Source organism: Toxorhynchites rutilus, chromosome 1, assembly GCF_029784135.1.
Source record: "Toxorhynchites rutilus septentrionalis strain SRP chromosome 1, ASM2978413v1, whole genome shotgun sequence".
In the NCBI taxonomy this organism is placed as follows: Eukaryota; Metazoa; Arthropoda; class Insecta; order Diptera; family Culicidae; genus Toxorhynchites; species Toxorhynchites rutilus.
Genome location: NC_073744.1, coordinates 21,673,791 through 21,699,981, shown reverse-complemented (window position 1 = coordinate 21,699,981; position 26,191 = coordinate 21,673,791).

Sequence of the window (26,191 nt, the reverse complement as noted above, 5' to 3'; positions counted from 1 at the left end):
TAATAGTACCACGGATACAAACAAGGGAAACGGTTAAAATCCTTGGCATTGTTTTTGCAAACTCCATACGGGAGATGGTTATGCTTAATTGGGATGCGCTCGTCTCTCGAGTAGCGCAGAAAATCTGGCTTCATTCACTCAGGAGCCTTAATTTGGTGCAGAAGGTAACACTATTAAATATATTCGTCCTTTCGAGGATGTGGTATGTGGCATCGGTCATTCCACCGTATACTGTTCACACAGCTAAAATAACATCGATAATGGGGTCGTTTCTGTGGAAACGATTACCAGCACGGGTACCAATTCAGCAACTTGCGAGAAGTGAAAAACAGGGCGGACTGAAACTACAGCTTCCAGCATTAAAATGCAAGGCGTTACTCATAAGTTCTTTCTTCGTACAAACAACTCCTTCACCGGCAGATTTCCCGTGTCTGAGACAAATACGGGAACAATTACCGCTATTAACACTTCAAATACAACGAAACCCATCCAGCGTGCTGATTCATAATTTCTTCATTGAGCAGACAGAGCAGCCTAGGATAGAGCGCAAGCACCCAGCGTCAGACTGGCGACGAATATGGCGTAATATCGCATGCAGACAAATTTCATCAAGCCAGCGCAGTGGTCTGTACCTCATCGTGAATGGAAAAACACAACATCGGAAACTTATGCATACTATACAGCGGGCAGATGGAGCAAACTGCCTCCATTGTAATATAGCTGTGGAAACAATAACGCACAAATTCAGCGAGTGTCCTCGAGTAGCGGCATCTTGGAGACTAATACAGCAAAAACTTGCAGTTATGTTAGGAGGATGGCAACGTCCCTCTTTCGGAGAATTATTACGGCCGTCATTAAATAACATCACAAAAAGCCAACGAATTCAAGTACTGAAAACCTTCACGAATTATGTGGAATTCATAAATGAAACAGAAGGGCTGATAGATACTGCAGCCTTAGAATTTTATTTAGATGTAAACATATAATGACAACTTTTATACAATGAATAAACTTGACATTGGAAAAAAAAAAAAAAAAAAAAAAAAAAAAAAAAAAAGTATTCGAGGGCGACCGCTCATGTCCGTCTCCAAAGCAGTGCAGATGTAATAGGCGCGGATCACGAATTCGTTCATTTCGTGTGTCCACATGATCCGTCGCCTAGTAGTACCCACAAGTGTGGACGACTGTCGTCTGACAGTCGCAACACGCCTCGTAGGCGCAGCGTTTCGTTGGTGATGTCGATGGCTGCTGTTTCCGTGTGGCGGTAGCTCTTCGGGTTGAACCCGGCTGGTGGCCCGCTCTTGCACCTCGCCCTCCAGCCGCTGGCCGCTCGCTCTTACTCCCGTTCCAGGACCAGCTCCAGTTCGGGGACCCTCCTCGGGCGATCGCATTCTAAGTATTCTTCGTGAACGTAGCTCCATTTTCTGGGTGTATCTCCTTTGCCCGGGAGACAGCGGGTTGGCAAGGCCTCCATGACCCGGGAGGCCTTCCCCGGGAGAGATATAGCGCTCTGACTCGCTCGCACCCCCTCACTTAGCCACTTTCGACACCCGTTCTCGGAGCCAAGACCAGGTGTGTGTTTCCAGTTCACGCCCGATCTAAAAATGTCGTCATATGATCTTCGTGGAGGCGTGAGATAGGAACATTTGAGACCAACGGGCAGGCTCCTACCCTAGTGTTGATCCCCATTTGAGAACCCCATGCCATTTTTTTTTTTTTTTTTTTTTGTAGAAGGTGGAAATCTTGCATAGACACCCAGTCGCCATGTTGACCGGATAGTGTGAGATTCCTACTCACCAAAAACCACCTCCTTCTTCATGCCGTTTCTCTCCCGGAACCACCGTTTGGTATTACTTCGGGAGGAGGCTGTGCTTATGCACTCATTGCTCTGTGTTTCCTACGCTCATTCTTTGGTCTGCTCTCCATTTTCGTTGGAGTTCCGTCATTATTGTGACTATGACACAATTCACTGCGTTCCACGAGTTCTCGCTTTTACACATTTCGTGTACGATGTTATCGGCATTCAAATTGAGTCCGCATGCAGCGATAAACTCTCTTCTCTGCTGGCCAAATCGAGGACATTCGAAGACCACGTGTTCCGCTGTTTCTTCTACTTGACCACACTCAGGACAGGATGGTGAGTTCGCGTGTCCGAACCTGTTCAAGTACCGCCTAAAACATCCATGACCAGACAGAAATTGGGTCAAGTGGAAATTTACTTCTCCATGCTTGCGCCCAATCCACTTCGTGATATTCGGAATTAGTCGGTGGGTCCATCGACCGTTAGGTGTGTTGTTCCACACCTGTTGCCACTTCCGTATTGACTCTAGTCGTGATCTTTTTCGCAGTTCTCTGTTATTTTGCACGTCCGTTGTTTTTTCCTCGTAGCGTACGCTGTCTTCAACCAGGATAATGTCGATGGGAATCATTCCCGCTATCACGCATACCGCTTCTGCAGATACCGTTCGATATGCACTCGATACTCTCATCGCCATTACTCTGAGCTTTCTGTTTAGCAGCGTCCGATTTTGTCTTACTTCGAGCGCTGCCACCCAGACCGGACCACCGTAACGGAGTATCGATGTGGATACGCTGGCCAGAAGGCGCCTCTTGCTACTACATGACCCTGCGTTGTTCGGCATAATTCTAGCCATCCCTGTTGCGACCTTTGCTGCTTTCTCACATGCATATCTCACGTGGCTCTTGAAATTGAGTCGATCGTCAAGGATAACACCCAGGTACTTCAGTTCCCGTTTGGAACAGATACTGTGTTCCCCAACGGTGATTTTCGTTTGCTCCACAACTTTGCAGTTGCTGACCAACACCATCTCGGTTTTCTGGTGTGCTATCTGCAGTTTAGAGTCGTTCATCCATTCTTCAACGGTTTTGATTGCCTCTGTACCCAACATTTCGACTTCTTCTCGGGATTCTCCGATCACCGTCAATAAAACATCATCAGCAAAACCAGTGATTTGTACGCCCCTGGGAAGCTTCAACAACAGCACACCATCGTACATCGCGTTCCACAGTGTTGGGCCCAGAATGGAGCCTTGTGGAACCCCCGCTGTAATTTTATACGATTTCTGCCCTGTCACTGTATCATAAACTAAGACTCGGTTCTGGAAGTAGCTTTTCAGAATTTTACATACGTAGTCCGGGACTAGTAACCTATGTAGCGCTATCGCGATAGCTTCCCAACTGGCACTGTTGAATGCGTTTTTCACATCGATCGTGATTACGGCACAATAACGATTTCCGCGTTTTTTTTGCTTCAATGCTTTGCCGGCTGTCTCGGTTACTGACATGATAGCATCCATTGTCGATCTTTTTTTCCGGAACCCAAACTGCATTTTAGAGAGTCCGTATTCACCTTCACGTTCTGTACACTTCATCAATCTGTTGAGAATGATCTTTTCCAGCAGCTTCCCGAGTGTGTCCAGAAGGCAGATGGGACGGTACGACGATGGATCCCCTGGAGGTTTCCCTGGTTTTGGTAGCAGTACCAGTCTTTGTCTTTTCCAGGTATCCGGAAAGTATCCATCATCGAGGCATTTCTGCAGCGTTGCCCTAAATATATCCGGGTACGCTTGAACCGCAGCTTTGACAGCCACGTTGGGGATTCCGTCTGGGTCTGGCGCTTTTTTAATTTTTAATTTTTTAACTGCCGCTATCAGCTCCTCTGTAGTAACTCTCTCGACAGAATCTTCGTTATGGTCGTATGGTGTAGGTGGCCAGCTCATAGGATAGTAGTCGCCCCCCTAGTTTATACCCCATATCTAGCGGGGTGCGTCTTTCTCGACTCGAGGAATCCAGAATAGAATGGTCACTAACCGGCAGAATCATCAGCTCGTGTAGAGAGCGGTACAATCCTTAGCTCTGCGAGCCCAATCCGATAGAGATGCGCGTTTATGTTGTAGTGATTGGACATAATCCGCGATATCACGCGAATGAAATCACGACCTACATTCAATCCCTTGAACCATGCACCCGTCGAGACCTTGGGGATAATCGTGTGTAACCAACAACCGAACTCATCTTCACCCCACATGAGCTGTCAATTTACGAGCGTGTGCTGACGAGGAATGTGGAAAAATTCATTATAAGCAATTTGCCTTTCAAAAAGTGTGCCTTCTGAAGCGCCCACCTTAGCTAGCGAGTCCGCTTTCTCATTCCCCGGAATCGAGCAATGAGAGGGAACCCATGCTAAGGTAATCTTGAATAATTTTTCGACCAAAACACTCAATGTCTTATTTTTGTTAGGAAATAAGATGGACGTTTATCAACTTCCATTAAGCGGATTGTCTCTATTGAGCTGAGACTGTCTGAAAAAATAAAATAATGGTCGATGGGCAATGTTTCAATGATCCCTAGTGCGTAGTATATCGCACTCAGTTGAGCGACATACACAGAACAAGGATCTTCGAGTTTGAAAGAGGCACTGGAATTTTCATTGAAGATGCCGAAGCCAGTGGACCCGTTTATGTATGAACCGTCAGTAAAGAACATTTTATCAGATCTAACTTTCCCATATTCTGTCGAAAATATCGACGGAATAGAATCGGAGCGTAGATGATCTGGGATTCCATGGATTTTTTGTCGCATGGACAGATAAAAAATGACAGAAGAATTGCAAAAGTATGGGAAGCAAACTTTTTGGAGTCAGTTGGAGTAGATTTTCGAAGTTATCAATCACCAATGGATTCACGATCTTGCAACGGATGAGAAATCTGTAAGATAATTCTGTGAACCGAAGAGTAAGCGGGGGTACTCCTGCCAAGACTTCGAGACTCATCGTATGTGTCGAATGCAAACACACCATGGCTATACGCAAGCAGCGATATTGTATTCTCCTTGAAGCGATATTCCACCTTGAGAATATGAATCCTGGCAGCTGATCGGAAGCAAAAACTGCGATATTCTGACACTGATAATATCGTTGTTTTGTACAACTGAATGAGGTCTCCTAGAAGGGTACCCCACCATGTTCCGGTTATTGTTTGGAGAAAATTGATTCTTGCTGGCATTTCTGTTTCAAATACGCAATGTGTCTCCCACAGGTACACTTAGAATCAAAATATACACTCAGGTATTTGAAAACTTAGAGTGCATGATCGTTTTACCGGATAGGTGAAGCTGGAATTGAGCGGGTTCGTGCTTCCTAGAAAAAAAGATCATTTCAGTTTTTCTATTTATTAATACTAGCTCTTATTTGAAGCTTTCAAGACACTGTATAAATTGTGTTACGTGGTCCAGCTTGTTATAAGAATTTCTAAAATTTTGGTAGAAATTATTATTGTTTTTTTTTATCCAAAATATATATTTTTATTAAGGTTCATATGGCGTCAACCTGACGGGGCCGGGAGTTCAATATTTCGACAATGTTTGCCTTATAACTATGTTAGTAATATGTAACCGATTACTCGCGGTTGGCTCGAGGTTAGTATTACAAGTGTTTTCGTAATTGTGATGTTGCTGTCTCCAATGCTCTGTACCTGTGCCCGACACGGGATACTTCCTTTTGGGATGCAGCTGACCATTAATCAGCAACGCCCCCTAGTCTGTACCCCATATCTAGCGTGGTGCGTCTTCTCGACTCGAGGAATCCAGGATAGGATGGTCACTAGCCGGCGCAAACATCAGCTCGTGTAGAGTTGTCATGAGCGATACAACCTTTGGCTCTTGTTGAATGATCAGTGGATAAATTATTATTGTTGTACTTGTCCAAAACGCAACCAGTGAACGTGCTCAAGTTCATACAAGATGTTAAATTCGACAAATGGAAAAGTGTGGCAAAGTTCGTGCAAGAAAATGTGTTTGAGCGTAGAATATTTTTAGGCATAGGTATTTTATATGAAAAAAAAACTATAGATATATTTTTTCAAAAGGGATATGGGGTATCATTTCATTTTGGAAAAAAAAAGTCTCTGGGCCGAAATAACTTGAGAATCCTTGGTTTAGAATTTATATACATACAGGGCGGACTCGATTATACACAGTTTTGGATTTATTTTCATTGTGTATAATCGATTCCTGTATATAATCGTTGTTGGAATTATTTATAAAAAATTGTACCTTTATCCCACCGTTCAACCATAAGATACCGCTCGAAATGAAATGAACTATAATTGTAGTTTCTAAACCAATGTGTGAGAGATGAAAAGAGAACTGACCGATAGCCGACGGTCACTATATAAGCCACATCATTTGATAAGCTAGACCTCTTTTACCAAATATACGTTCTACACAACAAGTACGGTCGAATATTGTATCTCTTCATTTCGTTGGTCGGTCGATGACACTGGACATTGTCCTTTTTGCGTGGTACTATTGTGCATTGTGCACAAGTTTTGGAGTGCGTGCTTTTCGGTTGCTAGTATCATCTAGCGAAGAAGTCCTTCGAGTGCGGTAAAGACTAGTGCATCGTCATCAATCGTTTCAGAAAATAAAAAAAAATTAAATCGTTTTTATGCGCATATTTTCTGTCTTTTGAATATAAAAAAAGAATTTAATTTTTGATTAATCCCCTTAAAGTCATAAAATACATTTATCATATTAAAAATCCGATTTCATTCGGAAGGTGATAGAGGAACATATTTGATGAAAAAAATCCTTCCACGCATATGTTCGAATTTCAACTATCACAGAGTTATATAACTTTTTTGTTTGTTTCGGACTCTGTTGCCTCAAACTGACACTACATTAAAAAGTATGCCACAGAAAACGAATCTGTTGCTTCCATTAGAAAGATAAGAAAATTTAGTGCAGGATATATGTAGCTGTGAAACATTTGAATTAGTGGATTTAAATAATATTTTGGAAATGAAAAACTTCAAAGTTAGTAATTTTTTATGTGTTATTATTAATTTTATCCTTAAAATTCATATTGAATTTGATTGTATCTATCAATTAGCATAAAGCTTTCTAATCGCTCTACAATTTGTTTTGTAACACCAAACTTCTATCTATCTTAATTGCGCTGCAATATCGATATAAACAATTCCTGGTGAAAATTCAAGCAAAATCTTCAAAAATCCCGATTTTGACCCCCTTGTACATATAAAAGCCACCTAAATTCCGCCTTAATGTTGAAAGGTTATATTGTTTCGTGAAGTAAATCATATTTGAAACATAAAAAAAATGTTTTTTCAAACTGAGTCCAAAATTGTATATAATTGAATCACATATAATCGAGTCTGTATATAATCGAGTCCGACCTGTACTACCAAATATAAGGGTTGCGATTGTGATCGAATCGAATTGTTTTATGCACAGGGCTGTGGAGACGGAAAAAAATCGAGAATCCGGCTCTGAATCCGACTCCCCACAATTATTAGAACCGACTCCTGCTGAATAATGAAATAACTCAAAACTAAAGGGTGTGTCACATCAAATTGCATCACGGAAAAAACGCTGTAGAAATTCGCCCATTAGACCGATCCTTTTGAAAATTTTAGACAGTAAAATAAAAACTATTAAACAACTTTTGGCATTTTCTTTTTATTCATACTTCGAACCCAAGCCCGTATGCTCGCACCTTCCTCTTTACCCCGTCCATAAGGTTCTGTACAACTTCAGGTTGTAGTTTTTTTTGAACAGAAATCTATTATCTCTTGAAGTCCGCCTCCGATTTGACAACTTTTGGGTTCTTCCGGAGGACCTGCTTCATAATCGCCCAATATTTCTCTATTGGGCGAAGCTCCGGCGCGTTGGGTGGGTTCATTTCCTTTGGCACGAAGGTGACCCCGTTGGCTTCGTACCACTCCAACACGTCCTTTGAATAGTGGCACGAAGCGAGATCCGGCCAAAAGATGGTCGGGCCCTCGTGCTGCTTCAATAGTGGTAGTAAGCGCTTCTGTAGGCACTCCTTAAGGTAAACCTGCCCGTTTACCGTGCCGGTCATCACGAAGGGGGCGCTCCGCTTTCCGCAAGAGCAGATCGCTTGCCACACCATGTACTTTTTGGCAAACTTGGATAGTTTCCGCTTGCGAATCTCCTCCGGAACGCTGAATTTGTCCTCTGCGGAGAAGAACAACAGGCCCGGCAGCTGACGAAAGTCCGCTTTGACGTAGGTTTCGTCGTCCATTACCAGGCAATGCGGCTTCGTCAGCATTTCGGTGTACAGCTTCCGCGCTCGCGTCTTCCCCTACATGTTTTGCCTTTCGTCGCGGTTAGGAGCCTTCTGAACCTTGTATGTACGCAGGCCCACCCGCTGCTTGGTCCGCTGGACGAATGAACTTGACAAATTTAGCTTATTGGCGACATCCCGGACCGAACTTCTCGGATCACGTCTAAACTGCTTAACTACGCGCTTGTGATCTTTTTCACTGACGGAGCATCCATTTTTGCCGTTCTTCACCTTCCGGTCGATGGTTAGGTTCTCGAAGTATCGTTTTAGTACTCTGCTGACCGTGGATTGGACGATTCCCAGCATCTTACCGATGTCCCGATGTGACAACTCCGGATTCTCGAAATGAGTGCACAAGATTAATTCACGACGCTCTTTTTCGTTCGACGACATTTTTCCAAATTTACGAAAAGTTGACAGTGAAGCATGGCCAACGTGATCTATACACTCTTATCTGATTATAAGCGAAAGCTGAAGATATAATTCCTAAAAATTAAATTTCTACAGCGTTTTTTCCGTGATGCAATTTGATGTGACACACCCTTTAGGATTTTCATTAGAACGTTTTATTTATTCTTTAAAATTTATTGCATCTCACAACCACAGCTTATAGGTATATAAGTTATATTTTTTCACGGATCACTCCGGTTGTGCTTCTACTATGATTTCACAGATACAAATGTCGTGTAAATATCGTAACACATTACAACAAGACCCACAATTTTATTGAATTGTCGTATGTCTGCAGTGGGTCAAGAAGTGATGATGGCCGAGAGGTGATGAAATGCATGTTTAACCCTTTGCGGTCGTTTGTCTGCTCTCAGCCACCACGACAAGGAATCGTACTTAATACTTTATTCAAAGTTGTGATAGTTAACATTTTTCTAAACCAATTTAAATGTCTACTGAACTTTTTCACGAATGTATACGGAAATTCTATGAACAAGGGGTGGAATGATAAGAGGATCCGTTTCTAACGAAATTAATTCCGACCGCAAAGGGTTAATAATCGCGACATCTCTCGTTCGAATCTCAATGTTGCTTTTCTTTTTTGTACTTTCGACTGTGTGCAACTTGGAAAATAGATAAATGTCTCCAAATTGATTGGTTTCGTTTTCATGACATTGTCCGTAAGCTGAATTACCAAAATGTTAGAGAATATGACGGCCCCTGGTAGGGTGTATCGTTAAAAAGAATAATTTTTCTGTTCTGCGGTGATTTTCAAAGTATTATTCCCATTTAGTTCACATTATTAACCATGATGGCAATAAACAAAATTAATACCAATGCGCTGATTTTGTGGCTATCTGTGAAGCAGAGAATTTATTACATGACAATGGTGTTCATCTTCAAAATTTTGAACGATATGCTGCCTCGATATTTGTGTGATCGAATTGAAAGAGGATGTGATGTTCATAGATACAATACAAGAAACGCGAATGATGCAAAAAAACCCAACTTTTTGTTTAGTAGGTCGCAGAACTCGTTGTTATATAAAGGTATACATTTCTTCAATTCGATGCCCAGAGAAATTAAACATGCGGCAACAATGGCAGAGTTCAAGAAAATGTGTATTTCACACGTAAAATCTGTTTTGTAAACAGGTTTTATAATTTTTTTTCCTAAATCATTCATTCATGTTTTCAATTGATAAAAATTATTAAAATTAATTTACAGGTTAAACTACCATGTTCGTACTGATGATGATAATTTTTTTGTTGTTGTTTTGTTAATGTATATTGTAAAAAAAAAAAAAAGTAATAAGCGTTGTCTACGAGAGTTTGAGCCTCGTGCGCGTTTGGTGGGCCTGGACTATGTTAATGGAACACTGGCAGAACACTGATACATAATGAAATTTTTATGTGGGTCTGAAGTGGAAACTGGAATGGGGATAGCTCATTCAGAATTGTCGTAAACTATCTTTTTATAAGATGGTTATATCGAGTATTTCTGATTGTGGCGTTTTTTTTTGAAACGTTACACAGATCATTTTTTTTTTGGGCCAATAAACAAAATGTACATGGTTGGTTTTTGAAATTTGACATGATCATTTTCGCTGCCACCCTAATGTACACGATCCAGACCGAGATGGATATAGATCTCCTTTATGTTGGAAAGTTTTTTCTAGGAGTAAAATTGGAAAACGCTTTCCAATTTCAATTTGTAATGAGATGTAATATTATCACACTCCTGTGCAACAGCATCATTATCTATATGGATAGCGTGGCTGTGTAAGACAGTCTTGCATTCCAGCCGGCCTTAGTTCGATCCCCATTGACGTCGTCTGAACTTTTTTTTGTGTGCAATCCCAAGAAAATGAAAAAAGAAAATAGAAAGAGATGTCTGCATCCATACATACAAACATTTTAAAGCGTTGGGGACAGATGACATTATTTGCTCATTTGACGCTACAAGGTATGGAAAGACATGGTTTCTGCCGAAAATGAAATGCCTTCGAGCTACGCTAGTTTGGGTGTATCAATTTCCACGAAAACCTGAGAACCACTATACTGGTTTGGCATGGAATGGCTGTATGTAAAAATGTTTTTTTTCTCCCTAAAATGAAATCCTTTATCAGCTTCATGCACACATGCAGTTTCTCCCAGCTTCGTATTCGCAAATCAAGAGCGAAATATCCGGCTGCCGGATATTCTGCCATCCGGACTGGAAGCTTGCCGGATATCCGATATCCGGCCAAACTACTATCTTATTCATCACTAGTTGATGTAACAGTATTTTGTGAATTTTTGATAAAAAAATAACATTTTTTATTGACTTCAAAAAGTGCTCCTATGAGAAAAAGATCTGAAAACCCCTGATAAGGAGCTTTCACGAAGATATTTAGTTTTTTCAGTGTGAATTTGGTTTGATTTTATCACATTTTCATAGAAAAAATGTTTGGAATTCTTGGTTAGGGATATAATGATATCCAGAAAAAAAGCATCACAAATATATTGGATATATTTTCTAGAAAATGTGCGGGTTGATTTGTATAGTTATCAGATTTGATAACTTTACAAATTTTCAGATTTCTGTTAATGAATTTCAGAAATCTTATAATAAGAACACCTTTTACATTTATATTTAAATTTTGGGAAACATGAGTTTCCAAAAATGTAATTGAAGTTTTTCTTAACATGTCCGTATAACCACCACCTTCCCTTCAAAAATTTGAATTTGAAGCCAAACATGAAAGTCAAATATGTGTAATATTTTTATGGGACCCTCTTCCTCCTTTCAGATGAGGGTGGGGTGTCACACCATCATAGAAACACTTCTTGTGCTCTGAAATCCTCACATTCCAATTTTGGCTCCATTTACCTTATTCATCCTTGAGTTATGCGAAAATTTGTGTTTTGTTTGTATGGGAGCCCCCTCCCTTTCATAGAAGAGAGGTATGGCAAACCATAAAAAAAACATTTCTCGTACCCAAAAACCAATGATTTTCACGTAAAATTTTTGGGTAAATTTTCACGATTGATATCTTCTTGATATGTTTCTAATAGAAAAATGTTCGCAAAACGTGTAAATCGCTAGAATTTACGAATAGCACACGCATTTTCCCCCACATCCCACCAATCCCTTCGAAAATTCCGCTCGCCTCTTCAGAAAATTCGATCCTTATTACACTCGTCAGAGAACATATTGTATTTTATCACCAACTGTGCCCAGAATTCATTTCGACTGTTGCCTTCCACACCAAAATCCTCTAATACACTCCCGGTCTATCCAAACGTATCACAAGCCCTCACTATCCTCGGAAGTGCCTCATTCCCTTTTTTTTACTCTCCTGCGAGGAAACAAATTTGAAACACAAAGCGACGCCAACGACGTCAACGAGATAATTGAGGATTCATTTAAATCCCTATTGTTGCGTGGCGGCGGTTGGCCACGAGTGAAAATATTTTGCCTGCGGCTTCCTTTTGCCCTATTGTGTAGCCACTTGCCAAATTTGATCCGCTGGGCCGTGGCGAGTGGCGACGCAAAGTAGGCTGCTACTTGTCGGTACTATTGTCATTGCGTTGCCACCGGTTAGGTGTGAATGGATGGATGGCGACGAGGGACTGTCAAACATTGCACGATTGCACGGTAATTATGGGGAATTGTTTTCAAGCGATGCGGATGTAGTCACTTGCTCTTGTTTCCTTTGCATGATACTTACTTATTGTGTTGTATTGCAGCTTGTTATGGCAAGCGATGAAATATGCGTTTTTTTGGTGCGGAGTAGGAACTGGTGGTGAATAGGTGGATAGACTCAATCTTGATAATCTGCACTCGAACACTAGATGATGATGATTCCAATATGTAGGACCACTTGTATTGGGTCGCATTTCCCAGGCATCACTCTTCGTGTGCGCATGAATCAAATTGATTGTGTTGGGAAAACCTCGAGGCAAGCGATAATTGATCTCTTCATCGGCGCTGCGAGTCTCTCCTCTATTTATGTATGAAATGCGTGCTTCTGTAAACATAATTGAGATTCAAACTACAAAGACTGAATGGCGGGAGTTTTATGAGTTGTTAGAGAACTGGAACAAGCACGGGAGGGAAGTGTTTATTTTATGAATCAATACTTGTCTGCAGTGCGAGCGTATTCCGGCTTTCCTCCGCCGGGTGAGTGATTTTATGTACTGTTACGGGCAGGTTATTTATGGTGTTTGGTAATATGATCGGCCGTTCAGAGTCACTCACGACATCATAGATGAGGAAGGAGGAACATTAATCAGAAGCTGTGTTTGTATGAACCATAATCGGACCGAAAAGATGAGAGATTCAATTAAGCGAAGTGATCACTCATCTAGTGCTTTGTTGACTACGGCGGGTGAAATGGTTCCACTTGGTGGCTCTTTGTTCATTGTGGATCAAATTACATTGAATTCACTTGACTCGTGAAAATGGTCTATCAAACAACAGCCTCTGAATAAATGTGTGGGCGCGTCCTTCTCCTTGTCCAGAAAACAAAGAAAGGATATGATATTTATAAACAAATAAAAATAGAATTCGATGGCATCAGGTGATAATAATCAATCAAAATAATATAATGTGATTCACTAATAAAAATATGAACACGATTCATTGCAGACATTATTTACACAGTAAAAGCAAAAACGTATGGTAGGAGGATGAATACGATATTTAATTGCAACTACGAGTAATTTTCGAATACAAAAAAGTCTACGTCATGAAATCCGCCTTTAACCCTTTCTCTACGGCAGTGTGCTCCGCCGGAGTGCTATGAAATAATAGCTCTTAAATAAGTATATTGATGTTATACCTCAGCCACTTCGAAGTACAGGTAGGACTCGATTATCCGGAGTTTTGAGTTTTGTTTTTTTTTTATTTTTTCAATCAGAAATTTTGAATAGTTTGTTAATATACTTTAAAAATATGATTATTTGACCAAAATTGAACGTAGCTAGGTAGAGGAGGGCGCAGGAATAGTTGAAAAATCCAAATTGAAATGAATACGTTGATTTAACATAGAAACATACCAAATATGATAATTTATTGCTAAGATGAGATTAGAGGTAAGATGAGCAGGGTTCGTTTAGTATGTCTAAATTCGGTTATCCACAGTAAATCATATATAGTATGATCTTTCGAATAATCATGCACGTAGTAGGGAAAAGGAAAAGTTGGGGTAGGAGTGTTACATAGAGTACAAAATAAGTGATACATTTTTGAATCCGCTTGGATAGTCATTTGAAATTTTTTTACATAAAAATAATGAACAATGACAACATTTTCGCATAGAATTTATATTTAATTAAGAATTAATAAGTTTTTTGTATGGAATAATGAACAGATTTTTTATTGCGGATTTTCTATTACGTAATGAAATTTTTGTCGTTGTATTGAAATAATTTTAATACAAGTCGAGTAAGAGTAAATACTACGAATTCAAATAAATAAAGTACATCAATAAATTATTTTCATTCAAGATTTAAAAAAACGTTAAAATTTAAATTATCTTTAGAGATGATAACCTGATTTAGGACTTACTTCACCACAAATCGAATTAAAGAAGCAAAAGAGACAAAATTGAATTAATCCTTACACGCGATGCTCACGACACCATTTCTAACAGTTTCAACGAAGTGGCAAATAAAAATGATCTGTGTCGCGTTTAGGAAAAAAAAGTCTTATTACTAACAAAAATGACTATTACTAAAACACTTCGAATCGATCACAATCACGTTTTTTACGTTCGGTGGTCATTGAACTAGAGTTTATCTTTCAACTCCTCGCAGTAGCCTCTGCAGTGAAAGACTGTTCTCTAAAGTTGGTCTGGTATACGCGGCAATGCGTAATCGGTCGTTTTAAAAATTATAATAAAAGTAATAGTGTTAATTGATTAATGTTATAAGTTAATGTTAATTTAATTTTATCTTGTGTTAGTGAGAAATTATTGATTTTTTTTCTAATATCCGGTATCCGGCCGGATAACAAGTATTGGCCGGATAGGCTGGATACCGGATAGTTACCGGCAGTGTTGCCAAACGTACAGATTTATCTGGAATGGTACAGATTTTTTCGTTATTTTGGTACAGATTCTGTATTCTGATCAAACAAATGAGAAAAAGATTCGATTTTGATGATTCGACGCTCAAGTCTACGGCAATGTGAAATCCCTGGAACTTTTCCAATTTGACTAGCATTAAGCGTTTCCAGGATCCTACAATGGGAATGTACAAGATGTGGAGAATTAATCCTGTAGCCTAAAGATAAAATTACTCCGTAAGGAAATCACAATTTCAGAAAATGAGCATGTGCAGGGTTTGTGGACAAAAAATTGACGCCTAAAAGGAATTGACGGTTCGCTCGCCTTTTCGGCGCTCCAATGCCTTGTTTGTAACATTCGCATTATGCCTCACTCCTCGGCAACTGTCGAGCGATTTTTTCTGAATATAATCAGAACAAAAATAAACATTGAAATCGACTCAGCAACGATACGATGAATGTTATTTTGAGATCGAAGGATTTAATTTTTGGATAAAGGGGGAAAAATTAATTTTCGAACAACCGGTTTATTTCGAAAAATCATATCACAAAAACGAAAAAAATAGCATCTCTGATATCGAGATATATTATGTAAAAATCCTCAGCTTTCAAGAAAAAAAAATATAGCGCCCTCTAGTCCAAAGCCATGAAAACAATAAAAAAACACTACAATCAATAATGACGGAAATAAAATCCACTTCTTTTGCAAGTTCTATATTTTCTTGATAAAAGGTTTGCTCATTCATTCAATTTGAATCGGTTCAATGGTTCAAATGTGATGTTTTTTTTAAAAAAAGGTCATTTTTGGGAAATAGTGGAAAAATTTGATTTTTCTGACCACTCTAAAATGGAAATGGGAACCATATTAATAAAAAGAAAACAATACGGGTCTCATGTTTTGCATGTTTTGCAATAAGGAACAAAATTATCACTTTTGACGGAAATCTGAGAAACATCGGTTTGGCATGGAATGGCTGTATATATTTTACACATTTTTCCTAAAATGACTTTTTTCAAAAATTCATAACTTTTGAACTACTGGAAACTACTGGAAATCAAATTAAAGCCAACTCGTCTTTTTAGGAAATCACCTGGCTTTAATTTGATATGTCGATCATTAGAATCGGTCCAGGAGTTCAGAAGTTATGATTTTTTGATAACAGTCGTTTTAGGAGAAAAGTGAAAATAGTGCTTGTTCGGACCACCTTAAAATGGAAATGGTCACCCTAACGAAAAAATGTTTGCGAATCTACCACTCTCAACGAAATCATGAGTATCACTATATCGGTTTGGCATGGAATGGCTGTATATATTGCGTCCTTTTTTGGAGGCGGTCATTTTGAATTTGCATTACTTATAAAAAGTGTGTGCTACTAGTCAAGCCTTTTTATTTGATACCCGTGTTGATGGGGTTTGCATGGATCCGCCATTTTGTAGCGGCCGCCATCTTGGATTTTCAAGATCATGAAATGCACTGTTTTATAATGACTGCAGAGATAAAGGTGTGTTCCAATTTCCAGATCAATCGGTCAACAGGAAGGGGTTAAATTTCACTTAATGTGGGACAGCTCTACAGACAAACATGTTACGAACACATTAGGTTGGGGAAAAAGTTATCCATTATTTTCTCGATAGCTGGCTTTAGTGATCAATATCTCGCGTAATATTGATCATATAATTTCAAGTGTAGGCTCGTTGTAAAGGTGACATTTCACACTAAATTTTTTTTTCTGTTTTTTGTTTGTTCCATTTACTTGTGAGTTACAGGGTGTTAACAATGGAGCTCAACAAAGAGAAAATTCGATACATTTTACATTTTTGCTTTTAAAAGTGCGAGGCCGATGAAATTGCGATTGGTGTGTATGGTGTCGATACTGCAGTAAAATAGGCGTCTGAAATTTGTGCCTTTCAACTAGAAAACCCCCTTAAACCAAAAATATGCACGATATTCGATATTTCACAATCATAAACAGGTAGCTTCAAAATGTTTTATGTTTCATCTTCACAAATTTATTAATAAACACAAATTCGTTCTTTGAGTGTAGCAAAGAATATACACTAGCGCCAATTGTATCAGAGTGAATATAAAGATTAAACTAACCTCATAAGGTTTATGTTTCATCTTTTGAGCGAACGAAAAATAATTTCTATTTCCATCAGAGTGTTTGAAAATTTTTTCAAGTTATTACCACAAGTGACCATAATAAGTTTTCTGGTACAGGTGTGAATATGTTTTTTTGCTTACATTCATTCCTAATGCTAGAGTGAAACGAAATTTGTTGAATTAATCGTTGCATTTAGCTTAGACAACAACCATGTACAAGGGTTCTGCGCATGTGCTGCTGAAGGTTCATGCAATCTCCGTATGTGACAATGTGGTGCTGTTAGAAAATCTCTCCCATTGGTAGATTCACAGTTTCGACAGCTCAAACAAGATGAGCTAGTTGTTTCTTTCTTTCCAATGCGAAAACAACAATAAGTTAGTTTGCTCTTTTCTATCGTTTCATGCTCGTAAATTTATTTGAATTAAAATTTATTGAATAGCTATTCTCTGCAATTTATAATTTAATCAACGTTACTTTCAAGATGGTTTAAAACTTAGTTTTCATTAGACATGAAACATGTATGTTTTTTATGATCGAGTTAACTCGTATAAATATAATATTGATGGGAGGAAGCAATGCATAATTTATCATTTAGGTTCGGATTCTAGTAATTACTGTTGAACTCAATTATTCGTTGATAATTATTTCTCAAAATAAAAGTGATCCTTGCACGCATATACAAGTATCAATCTACAATCCCCTTCTGAGAACAATTTTACTGCTTTGGAATTACCTCTGCGCTAACACATTATGCACCACCATTAAAGTTTTCCTCCATACACACGAAAAACCGACACGAAATAAAATTTTATGGGGGTTAACCATATTTGACGCGCGCAAGCCATCACCCCCAATGCGCCACCACAAATCACCGCAGACCTCTGCGATGCAATTCAGCATCGTTCGTAATACAAATTCCCATACCCAAGGCTGCCATCCGTTTTATCTTTATTCGAAATTAATAGCAGAAATCCATCTCCCACTAACCTCCGCGGCTCCGTTAGGTTTAGTTTTATCATATTTTCATAAATTTTCCTCTTTTTCCCCGGCTGGCATTAGATGTGATGCCAATGTGATGGAAAGCACGAGAGAAGTAAGGAGAGGTTATCCGTCGGAGAACAACTCTCTAGCTCTAGAGAGGTTTTTAGCAGAACGTAAAACAGATGCCCTTTCTGGCTTCTGTCTGCTCTGGCGGACGAGGAACGGAGGAAGACGTGATACATGTATGAACTGCACGAAGCAAGGATGAGCAAGGGATCAATGTTCTGCTTGACTTTCTTTGAGGGTACCGCTTTGTGTTGGGAAGTAATTTTGTTGGATTAAATGGTTTATTGTTATTTAATTGTGTTTAGCCTTTTTCCTAATTTATGAATGTTGACTGCAAATGTTGGAATGTAATCATAAATTATAATCCTCTAGTTATTCAACACTCATGCATGAAATTGGACCCTTAACTTTTATTCACAACAAAACTCTGATAAATTCTGTTCATCGATGTGCAGTACTTTTTTTTTATCCAAAATATATATTTTTATTAAGGCTCATATGGCGTCAACCTGACGGGGCCGGGAGTTCAATATTTCGACAATGTTTGCCTTATATCTATGTTAGTAATATGTAACCGATTGCTCGCGGTTGGCTCGAGGTTAGTATTACAAGTGTTTTCGTAATTGTGATGTTGCTGTCTCCAATGCTCTGTACCTATGCCCGACACGGGATACTTCCTATTGGGATGCAGCTGACCATTAATCAGCAACGCCCCCCCTAGTCTGTACCCCATATCTAGCGTGGTGCGTCTTCTCGACTCGAGGGATCCAGGATAGAATGGTCACTAGCCGGCGCAAACATCAGCTCGTGTAGAGTTGTCATGAGCGGTACAACCTTTGGCTCTTGTTGAATGATCAGTGGAGTGCAGTACACAACAACCCAGTTTTTCGAGATAACCAAAAAATAATTTGATTAGAGTTTCACTCCGGCAGTCATCGGGTACGGACGTTATTATTTTTGCTCCGCGTTGGGTTTTATTTGCATCGTTCGTCGTCATCTTATGTGTCCCAAAATGTTATAGCTCAATCCGCTATACGTTCGGTACAGGTTTTTACTGAAGGCATTCGGTTGTCATGAGATATGTGATGATTTTCCAATCTCATAGGAATGTGTGAAAAAGTGATATTTCCGATGTTTTGAAACACTGTTGATGTGATTATTGGAGCCGCATATTTTATTCAACATGTTCATACATGTCGCGAAGCTCAGTCGAGTTTGTTAGTGTTGTGTGTGTGTTTTGCATACAATTTCCCGAAGCTTGCATTCGGCAGCAATCGCATTTTATTTGCGTAGTGAGGCTATCACCAAATACAACTGCGCAGTTGCTTTCGTATATTCCCGCGCATTGTAAACAAATTTGGTCACCAGTTCGTCGCGTGTGTAAATTTAACTCCGACGGAAACTAGAGGAAGGGGTGTATTGTGTTTAGTGTATTTCGTGTTTACTTTTCGCCGTGTCGAACACTGCACACTGCATGCTGATACCAAAGGAAAGCTATTTGATTGTGTGCGTGTATCATTGGAGCAAAACGGGGCCTTGGCAACCCTATCCCAACCAACACAAATTGAGCGTATGCAGCATGAAGCTAGGGCTCGCGCATTATTTATTGTTTGTAGTCAGTAGTGATGCAAATATGGTCAGAGATAAGTCCATTCTATTTTGATACTCCTTAACATGTTTCTTGGGACATTTGATGTGGGGATGGGTATATTTGTGTATATTATTATTTCTTCCCTTTAGTTATCATCTTGTTACTGCTAGCGTGGTTTTTCACATGGTACGGAACTCAATACAGCAATCCACTTCAGAGATGGAATCTGCATGCAGAAAAGGATTCTAGATGATGCTTGGAATTTTTGGACTCGAATTCCGGTGATGAGTGGCAGTTCCGATTTTAAAAATGTTTTATTTCTAATTTCAGCTATTCACATTACATTTATATATATTTACATTACATTTAAAGATATTTCAGATTACATTTCACATTTTCATTTCCAGATTTTAAATTTAAGCTTGAATCAGCCGTCGCGTGATACGTGTTCTCGTTTTTCCGGAAATAGAATTTTTTTGGCTGCCCTGTAAAAAGGTTCATCGGTGACCTTTTCAGGTTGACCAGAGATAATCTCAGCCACTGCGATCAAATAATTTTAAAACATGATACGAGTAATGAATCACTAAATATATTGTCGATTCGAGTAATTTCAGGGGGATTTTCTGGTTGACCTTCTCAGGTTGAATAATATTTCGTCGGTTAACTGAATTTTGCAGGAGTTTCTCGGCAACCTTCTCATGTTGCTCAAAGATAAACTTTACCGTCGTTATTAGAAAATATGTTGAAACATAGTAACAAAGAAACAAGCGCTTCTTTGCGACCTTCTCAGGTTGCCAAAATAACCTTGGTCTCCGCGAGTGAATAAAAATATATAGAACGAGAGGAGAAGGAGTTTTTTATGGCCTTTTCAGGTCAGGAAAAATATCGAAATGAATAACGATGAATAACGAAATGCATCACCGGTCCGATAAGAATGTATATTTTCTTCAAATCTCATTTCGCCGTATAGTTGAGAGTTTACGTTTTTAGAATCACATCACTTACCACAGTGATTCCTGATTATTCCTAACCATTCCCACTAACAACTATCCCTTCCATGATAAACGCTAGGGAACCACGCTATAGAGGCGACCCTTCTGGCCTTCGGGCGGCGAATATCATACTAACATTCCTTCCTTCCCCTGGTGACTATAAGGACGTGGCCGGCGTCGTTATTGACCATTTAAAGCTCGAACCACCGAAAATTGCACAACGAGAATGATTTGCTAGTCCCAAGCGTCATTCTGTGTGTTCTTTGTGCAATTTGGTTGGTTCAGGTCAATCACGGAGAGCAACTACGAATTGTACAGTCTACCCAAGCTCAAGCTCAAGCTCATAACCAAAAAATAATTTGATTATTTTTTTTATCAACTAATGGAGGAGTTGTAATAATGTGAGATTATTCCAAGAATTAATCGTTTATATTTCAAGATGCAGCTCAACGTAATGTTATTGGAATTAAGTCTCTGGTTATTCATTTGCCATTTACTGAAGGATGGAACGAACACAATTTGATCAATTCAAATTTGGGGCATTTCAAAAACCTCCTATATTTTTCTGATTTTTGAACTCTTTAACAGAAAAACAAATTATCCATAATATTTATATACTCTATGATCCAAACAAAAATTCTTCTGATACCAAACTGTACCTAACTTTTTTGTCAGTTGTAAAGCGACTGAATAAGCTTTTCCAGAATGAAAATCCCGGATTATATTCACTGCACTCAAATTGCTCTGAGACTTTCAAAACAGTGCTGAATAATTTCATGTAATCAGCATATTTGACGAATTTAAGGGATTAAGAGTAGATTAAGTTTAAGGCGCAACATTACATTAGTCATGATGATGTGTATGTAAGAGTAGCTACAAAGTTATTAATGAAGGAATACGTTTCAGAGCGTTAAATTACCCAATAGATTCTTTTTGAATTCACAGACAATATTATAGGATTTATATAGTTGAACCGAATAACATCAAAATTTGAAAACAATCTTCAATTCTTCTTCTGCTGATATGCTTTCTACATTTGGTGCGAAGTGTTAAAAATTTGAAACGAAGTGTTAGTGCAGTTTAATGAAATTCTCTGTACGAATGAAGTGATTAATTAGCCCATCCACTTGGCGGAGCCCGATTGATTTTCGCGAAACGCTTAACATGCAAAGACATGTTTTCTCTCCATCCGCTTTGTTATAGTAGAGTGGACTTTCTCTACGCGGCTGTGTTTGTGTATGTGGGAAATAAAAAATGCTGTCGTGCTTCAAGTTTCAGTGTTTGTGATTTATCGATGAAATAATATAACTAAAGTGATGCAATAAGAAGATCCAGTGGCTGCCATAAATGCAATATTTTATTATTGCAGTGATTTTATCACCATGATTAGGTGTATCGTAAATGTGTACCAGCCTAATAGATAAACCAAAATATTTTGCTATGTTTACTTTTCTTCTCATTCTCTAAAAATCTAACTTATAATTTATTATTTTACAACACACTTACAACAAGTAATTTGGTTTAAAAGCGTATAGTGTACGGAGAAGTTCCCTTTTATTTAGCTATTTTATTACCCTCATTATTTCTATGACAATTCAATTGAATTTATGTATCATTAATAATCTTCGGCGTCGCGAATAAAAATACGATACAGTATTGACGTTAGCCACAGAACAAGTCTCCGATTCGAATCATAATAGAGAAGTTCTTTCAGTTACCTTCTTAGGTAGTGATTTGAATATTCAATAGAGTATTACGCGTGAAAAGTCCCACAATTTATACCCGATTCGAACCGTCTCTCGGAGTCTGTTTGGTTACCTTCTCAGGTAACAATTTCATAACCGCCGGCGTCGTGATTTGACATTAAAATAGAGTACTTGACGTAAAAAGTCAAAGTATGTACGACCGATGCGATTTATTCTAGAAGATCTTTCGGTTACCTTGTTAGGCAACTGAATAAAAATCTCCTGCGTCACGATCAAAGATTGCAATAGAGTACTACATTTAAAGTCCGCGTTAACATAATCACATCACTTACCACAGTGAATCCTGATTCTTACCTTCCCCACTAACAACTATCCCTCCCATGATAAACGCTAGGGAACCACGCTATAGAGGCGACCCTTCTGGCTTTCGGCCGGCGAATGTCATACTAACATTCCTTCCCCTCCCCTGGTGACTGTAAGGACGTGACCGGCGTCGTTATTGACCATTTAAAGTTCGAATCCCCGAAAATTGCACAACGAGAATGATTTGCTAGTCCCAAGCGTCATTCTGTGTGTTCTTTGTGCAATTTGGTTGGTTCAGGTCAATCACGGAGAGCAACTACGAATTGTACAGTCTACCCAAGCTCAAGCTCAAAATAACAACGATCAAAAGATCCGGCGACACATTGGCTTTTCCACTTCTGGGAGAGTTTATACCAGGCTTATCAATTCATTCACATTCCTCAACATCGGTTGAAAGACTATTCTCTCAATTGAATCTTAATAAAAACAAAATTAGAAATAGACTAGGAACGGAAACAATGAAAGAAATGTTAGCCACTAAATATTTTGTATAGCTATAAGGATTACGCATCTCGGCCTGCGACTCCCTTCAAAAACGCAACGAAAATGCCGTTCTGAAGCAAGTCGTGACGGGTTGTGGAAACGGATCAATGTTGAGCGGGTGAAAACTTTGGGTAAACGAAATAGTTAGTTAATCCCAAAGCCCCGCACATAGTCATACTCTGTGTGTTGAGGGGTTGAGGAGGATTTCTGTATTATGTGCTTCTATCGAGCAACCAGTCGATACATTCCCACAAGTACTGCTCGCAACTTGACAACCTAATGGTAGCGATTCAAAACTAAGCGAACTTTTTCGAACTGATTTTTATTTTCATTCTTCCTGATTTTTGAAAATTATAATTGGTGTGTGGGTGCAATTCTACACTCACTTCTCTGTGTTGATTTTGATGTTTGCTTTTCAGGTCTCAGAATGGTGTCTGAGCAAGAGGAACAACGCTTCAAAATTTTGCTCGCTCAACATGAAAATGCCAGCTTCTCGCACGTAAATGGCCCCGTAGAGAGATATTGAACTTGTAAAAAGTAAAATGTGTGTGTATGTGTGTGTGTTTGTGGCGGCTGCTCCGATGTATCTAACGGAACCAATTTTCGATACTGGTACTCTCTTGGTCGTCTTCTCTTCTTCTGATGGGTCGGCTCTTCTGCGCTTCCTCACTTTTCGAAACATACTGAATGCGTTTCAGGTCAGGTCAGGAGGGATCACTCGATCCCTCGCTGTCCAGCTCATCCAGTAACGACGTTGTCCAGTCGGTGTCTTCACGAAAAATTAATGCGCTTCACTACCAGAATATCGCTTAAGTATGCTTTTTGTCCGTAATTGAAACGAAAGAAGGTGTGGTTTACGATGACAATTAGGAAGGCAAACTAGAGGCGAATGAACTCTCTGAGTTTGAAACTTTCAACGACTATAATCGATTGAAAATTATATAATTTTCGCGATGCGAAACATTTTCTGTTGCGCGCGCATCCAATATTGGATACGAAAATAATCAACTGATGAGGAAGAATAATCTTCATAAACTTTCCTGCTAATTGCACTTGAAAAATCATAAAACCAAATGTATTTGGTCGCAGTATTATATGCATAGAAAACATTAAAATAAACTCTTTCGCTTGAATATATTTTTCAATTCCAAGAGAAACTGGCAGATTATTTTTCAGCAACGATGACATCTTTCCAGATTCTTCTCGATGCTGGATAACAACCAAACGAAAAGAGGTGCGCGCGTGGCTGCTCCGACGCCTCAAGTGGAACCAATTTTCGATGCTGGTACATTCTTGGTCGGTCGGTTTCTTAAATACCGATTGGTGATTTCAATAGCCTGTTTTGAAAGCAATTTTAAGGCTATTGAAACAAATTTTTGGATGAGAAAGTAACATGTATATAACGCGCAGATATGTGTAATAGTCCTACGTCAAAAGACGGTGGAAAGCGAAACACCGGGGTGTTTCGGTTTCATAAATGCACACTCAAAAGGAATACAAAAAAATTAAAGTTGACCATGTTTTGATCATTTGGCCTATTAGAAACAACATAATCTAGATGAAGAAACAAATTTTTTCCTCTTTTCATAATCGCACCACAGAAACTTCACAAAAAGTGATTTTGTTTCACAAATGACAGAATTCCTCTGTTAAAAATTTTGACGGTTTTCATGCCAACTCTCGTCTTGGGAGTTGGCAGCACCATCTCAGATAGCAGTGAAACGTTGTGGAAGTAAAGACATTGGTCATTTAAGCAACTTTACATACTTTAAATCTTCGAAAAAGAAGTAGACGACTTTTTGAAAATGCGCTATAATTTTTTTCTTTATATTTTACAAAAAAATATACATGACTCAAAAACTATAATACCTACAAAATTCTGGCCGAAGGATAAAATGTAGAAATTGTTCAAATTTTTATATAAAAATTACTCTGAAAAAAATATTTTCAAAATTTAAACTCGTTATTTTCAAAAACTTTTTTTTTTAAATTCGCAAAAAAAAACATGTACAATTTCCAACAACCCATACAATCAAAGATGGCCACTATTACAGGGAAAAAGTTTTCCTAAAAACAAATTTTTCTTGTTATCTTCGAAAACATTACTACTAATCCTAATTTTGTCTAAAGTCAAGATAGTGATATATCGTATTCGACAATGTTTTAGATCGTATTAAAAAAAAGAACCTTTTTCAAAGACATCCATTTTCAATCCTTTATAGTTTCTTTTTCTAACTTTCTAGTTTCTTTTTTCTAACAAATTTTTAAAACAAAATTTTTTTGAAAGAAAATATTTTGAAAATTATATTCATTTTTCTCAAAAACATATTTTTCTGAAATTCTGAAAAAATAGATATGAATGAGAACATGAGAAAGTTGTCTTTAGGAAAACTTTTTCCCTGTAAATGTGTCCATCTTCTAATGCATAAGTGACTTGTTAGAAATTGTAAGGGCTATTCACGTAATTTTATAAGAATTAAAAAAAAATAGTTTTTTTGAAAAATGAATTTATATTTTTAAAATAATTTTTTTGCAGTGTAATTTTTCTTTTAAAAGTTTTCATAATTTTTTTAATGAAAATTTATACAATTTTATCCTTTGACCAGATTTTTTTTAGATATTATAGTTTTTCAAATATAATTTTTTGTAAGAAATAAAGAAAAAAATTTGACTCTATTCAAAAAGTAGTCTTTTTTTTTGAAAATTCAAGTATGCAAAGTCGCTTAAATGGCCAATGTCTTTACACCCACAACGTTTCAGTGCAACCTGAGATGTTGCTGCCAATGCACAATGGTCCAGGAGGTGCATTTAAGTGGAAATCAGCATTTAAAGCTCGACAATTATTCTCTACACAAAACCTGTCTTTGAACAATTTGTTACATATGATAGAGCGCTCTTTTTTAATGTTGTCAAAAATAGGGTGACCAAAATTGTCGATGAAATAAAAAAAAGTGTGGGTTATATCTATTATATAACCGCAAGGTTGACCTGAGACTACCTTAGCTTAGCAATCATTTGTTTGTAATGATTGAGCTTTTGATTGAATGAAACAATTTCCGAATTCAATTGACTTCAATATATTTGTTTTGTGAGTAAAAAGATTGTATAATGCCATGTAAGGTCAGATCATGCATTGTGATATATTATGTTCTTCTTGACTAAATTTAATGACAGTCCTTTTACGTTTGGTATGATGCCTCCTAGGACAAAATATGTGAACGGAAGAATTATCAAACGATTATTTTATTTTACGTTTCCTTCTGAAGTTTGCATCTCTC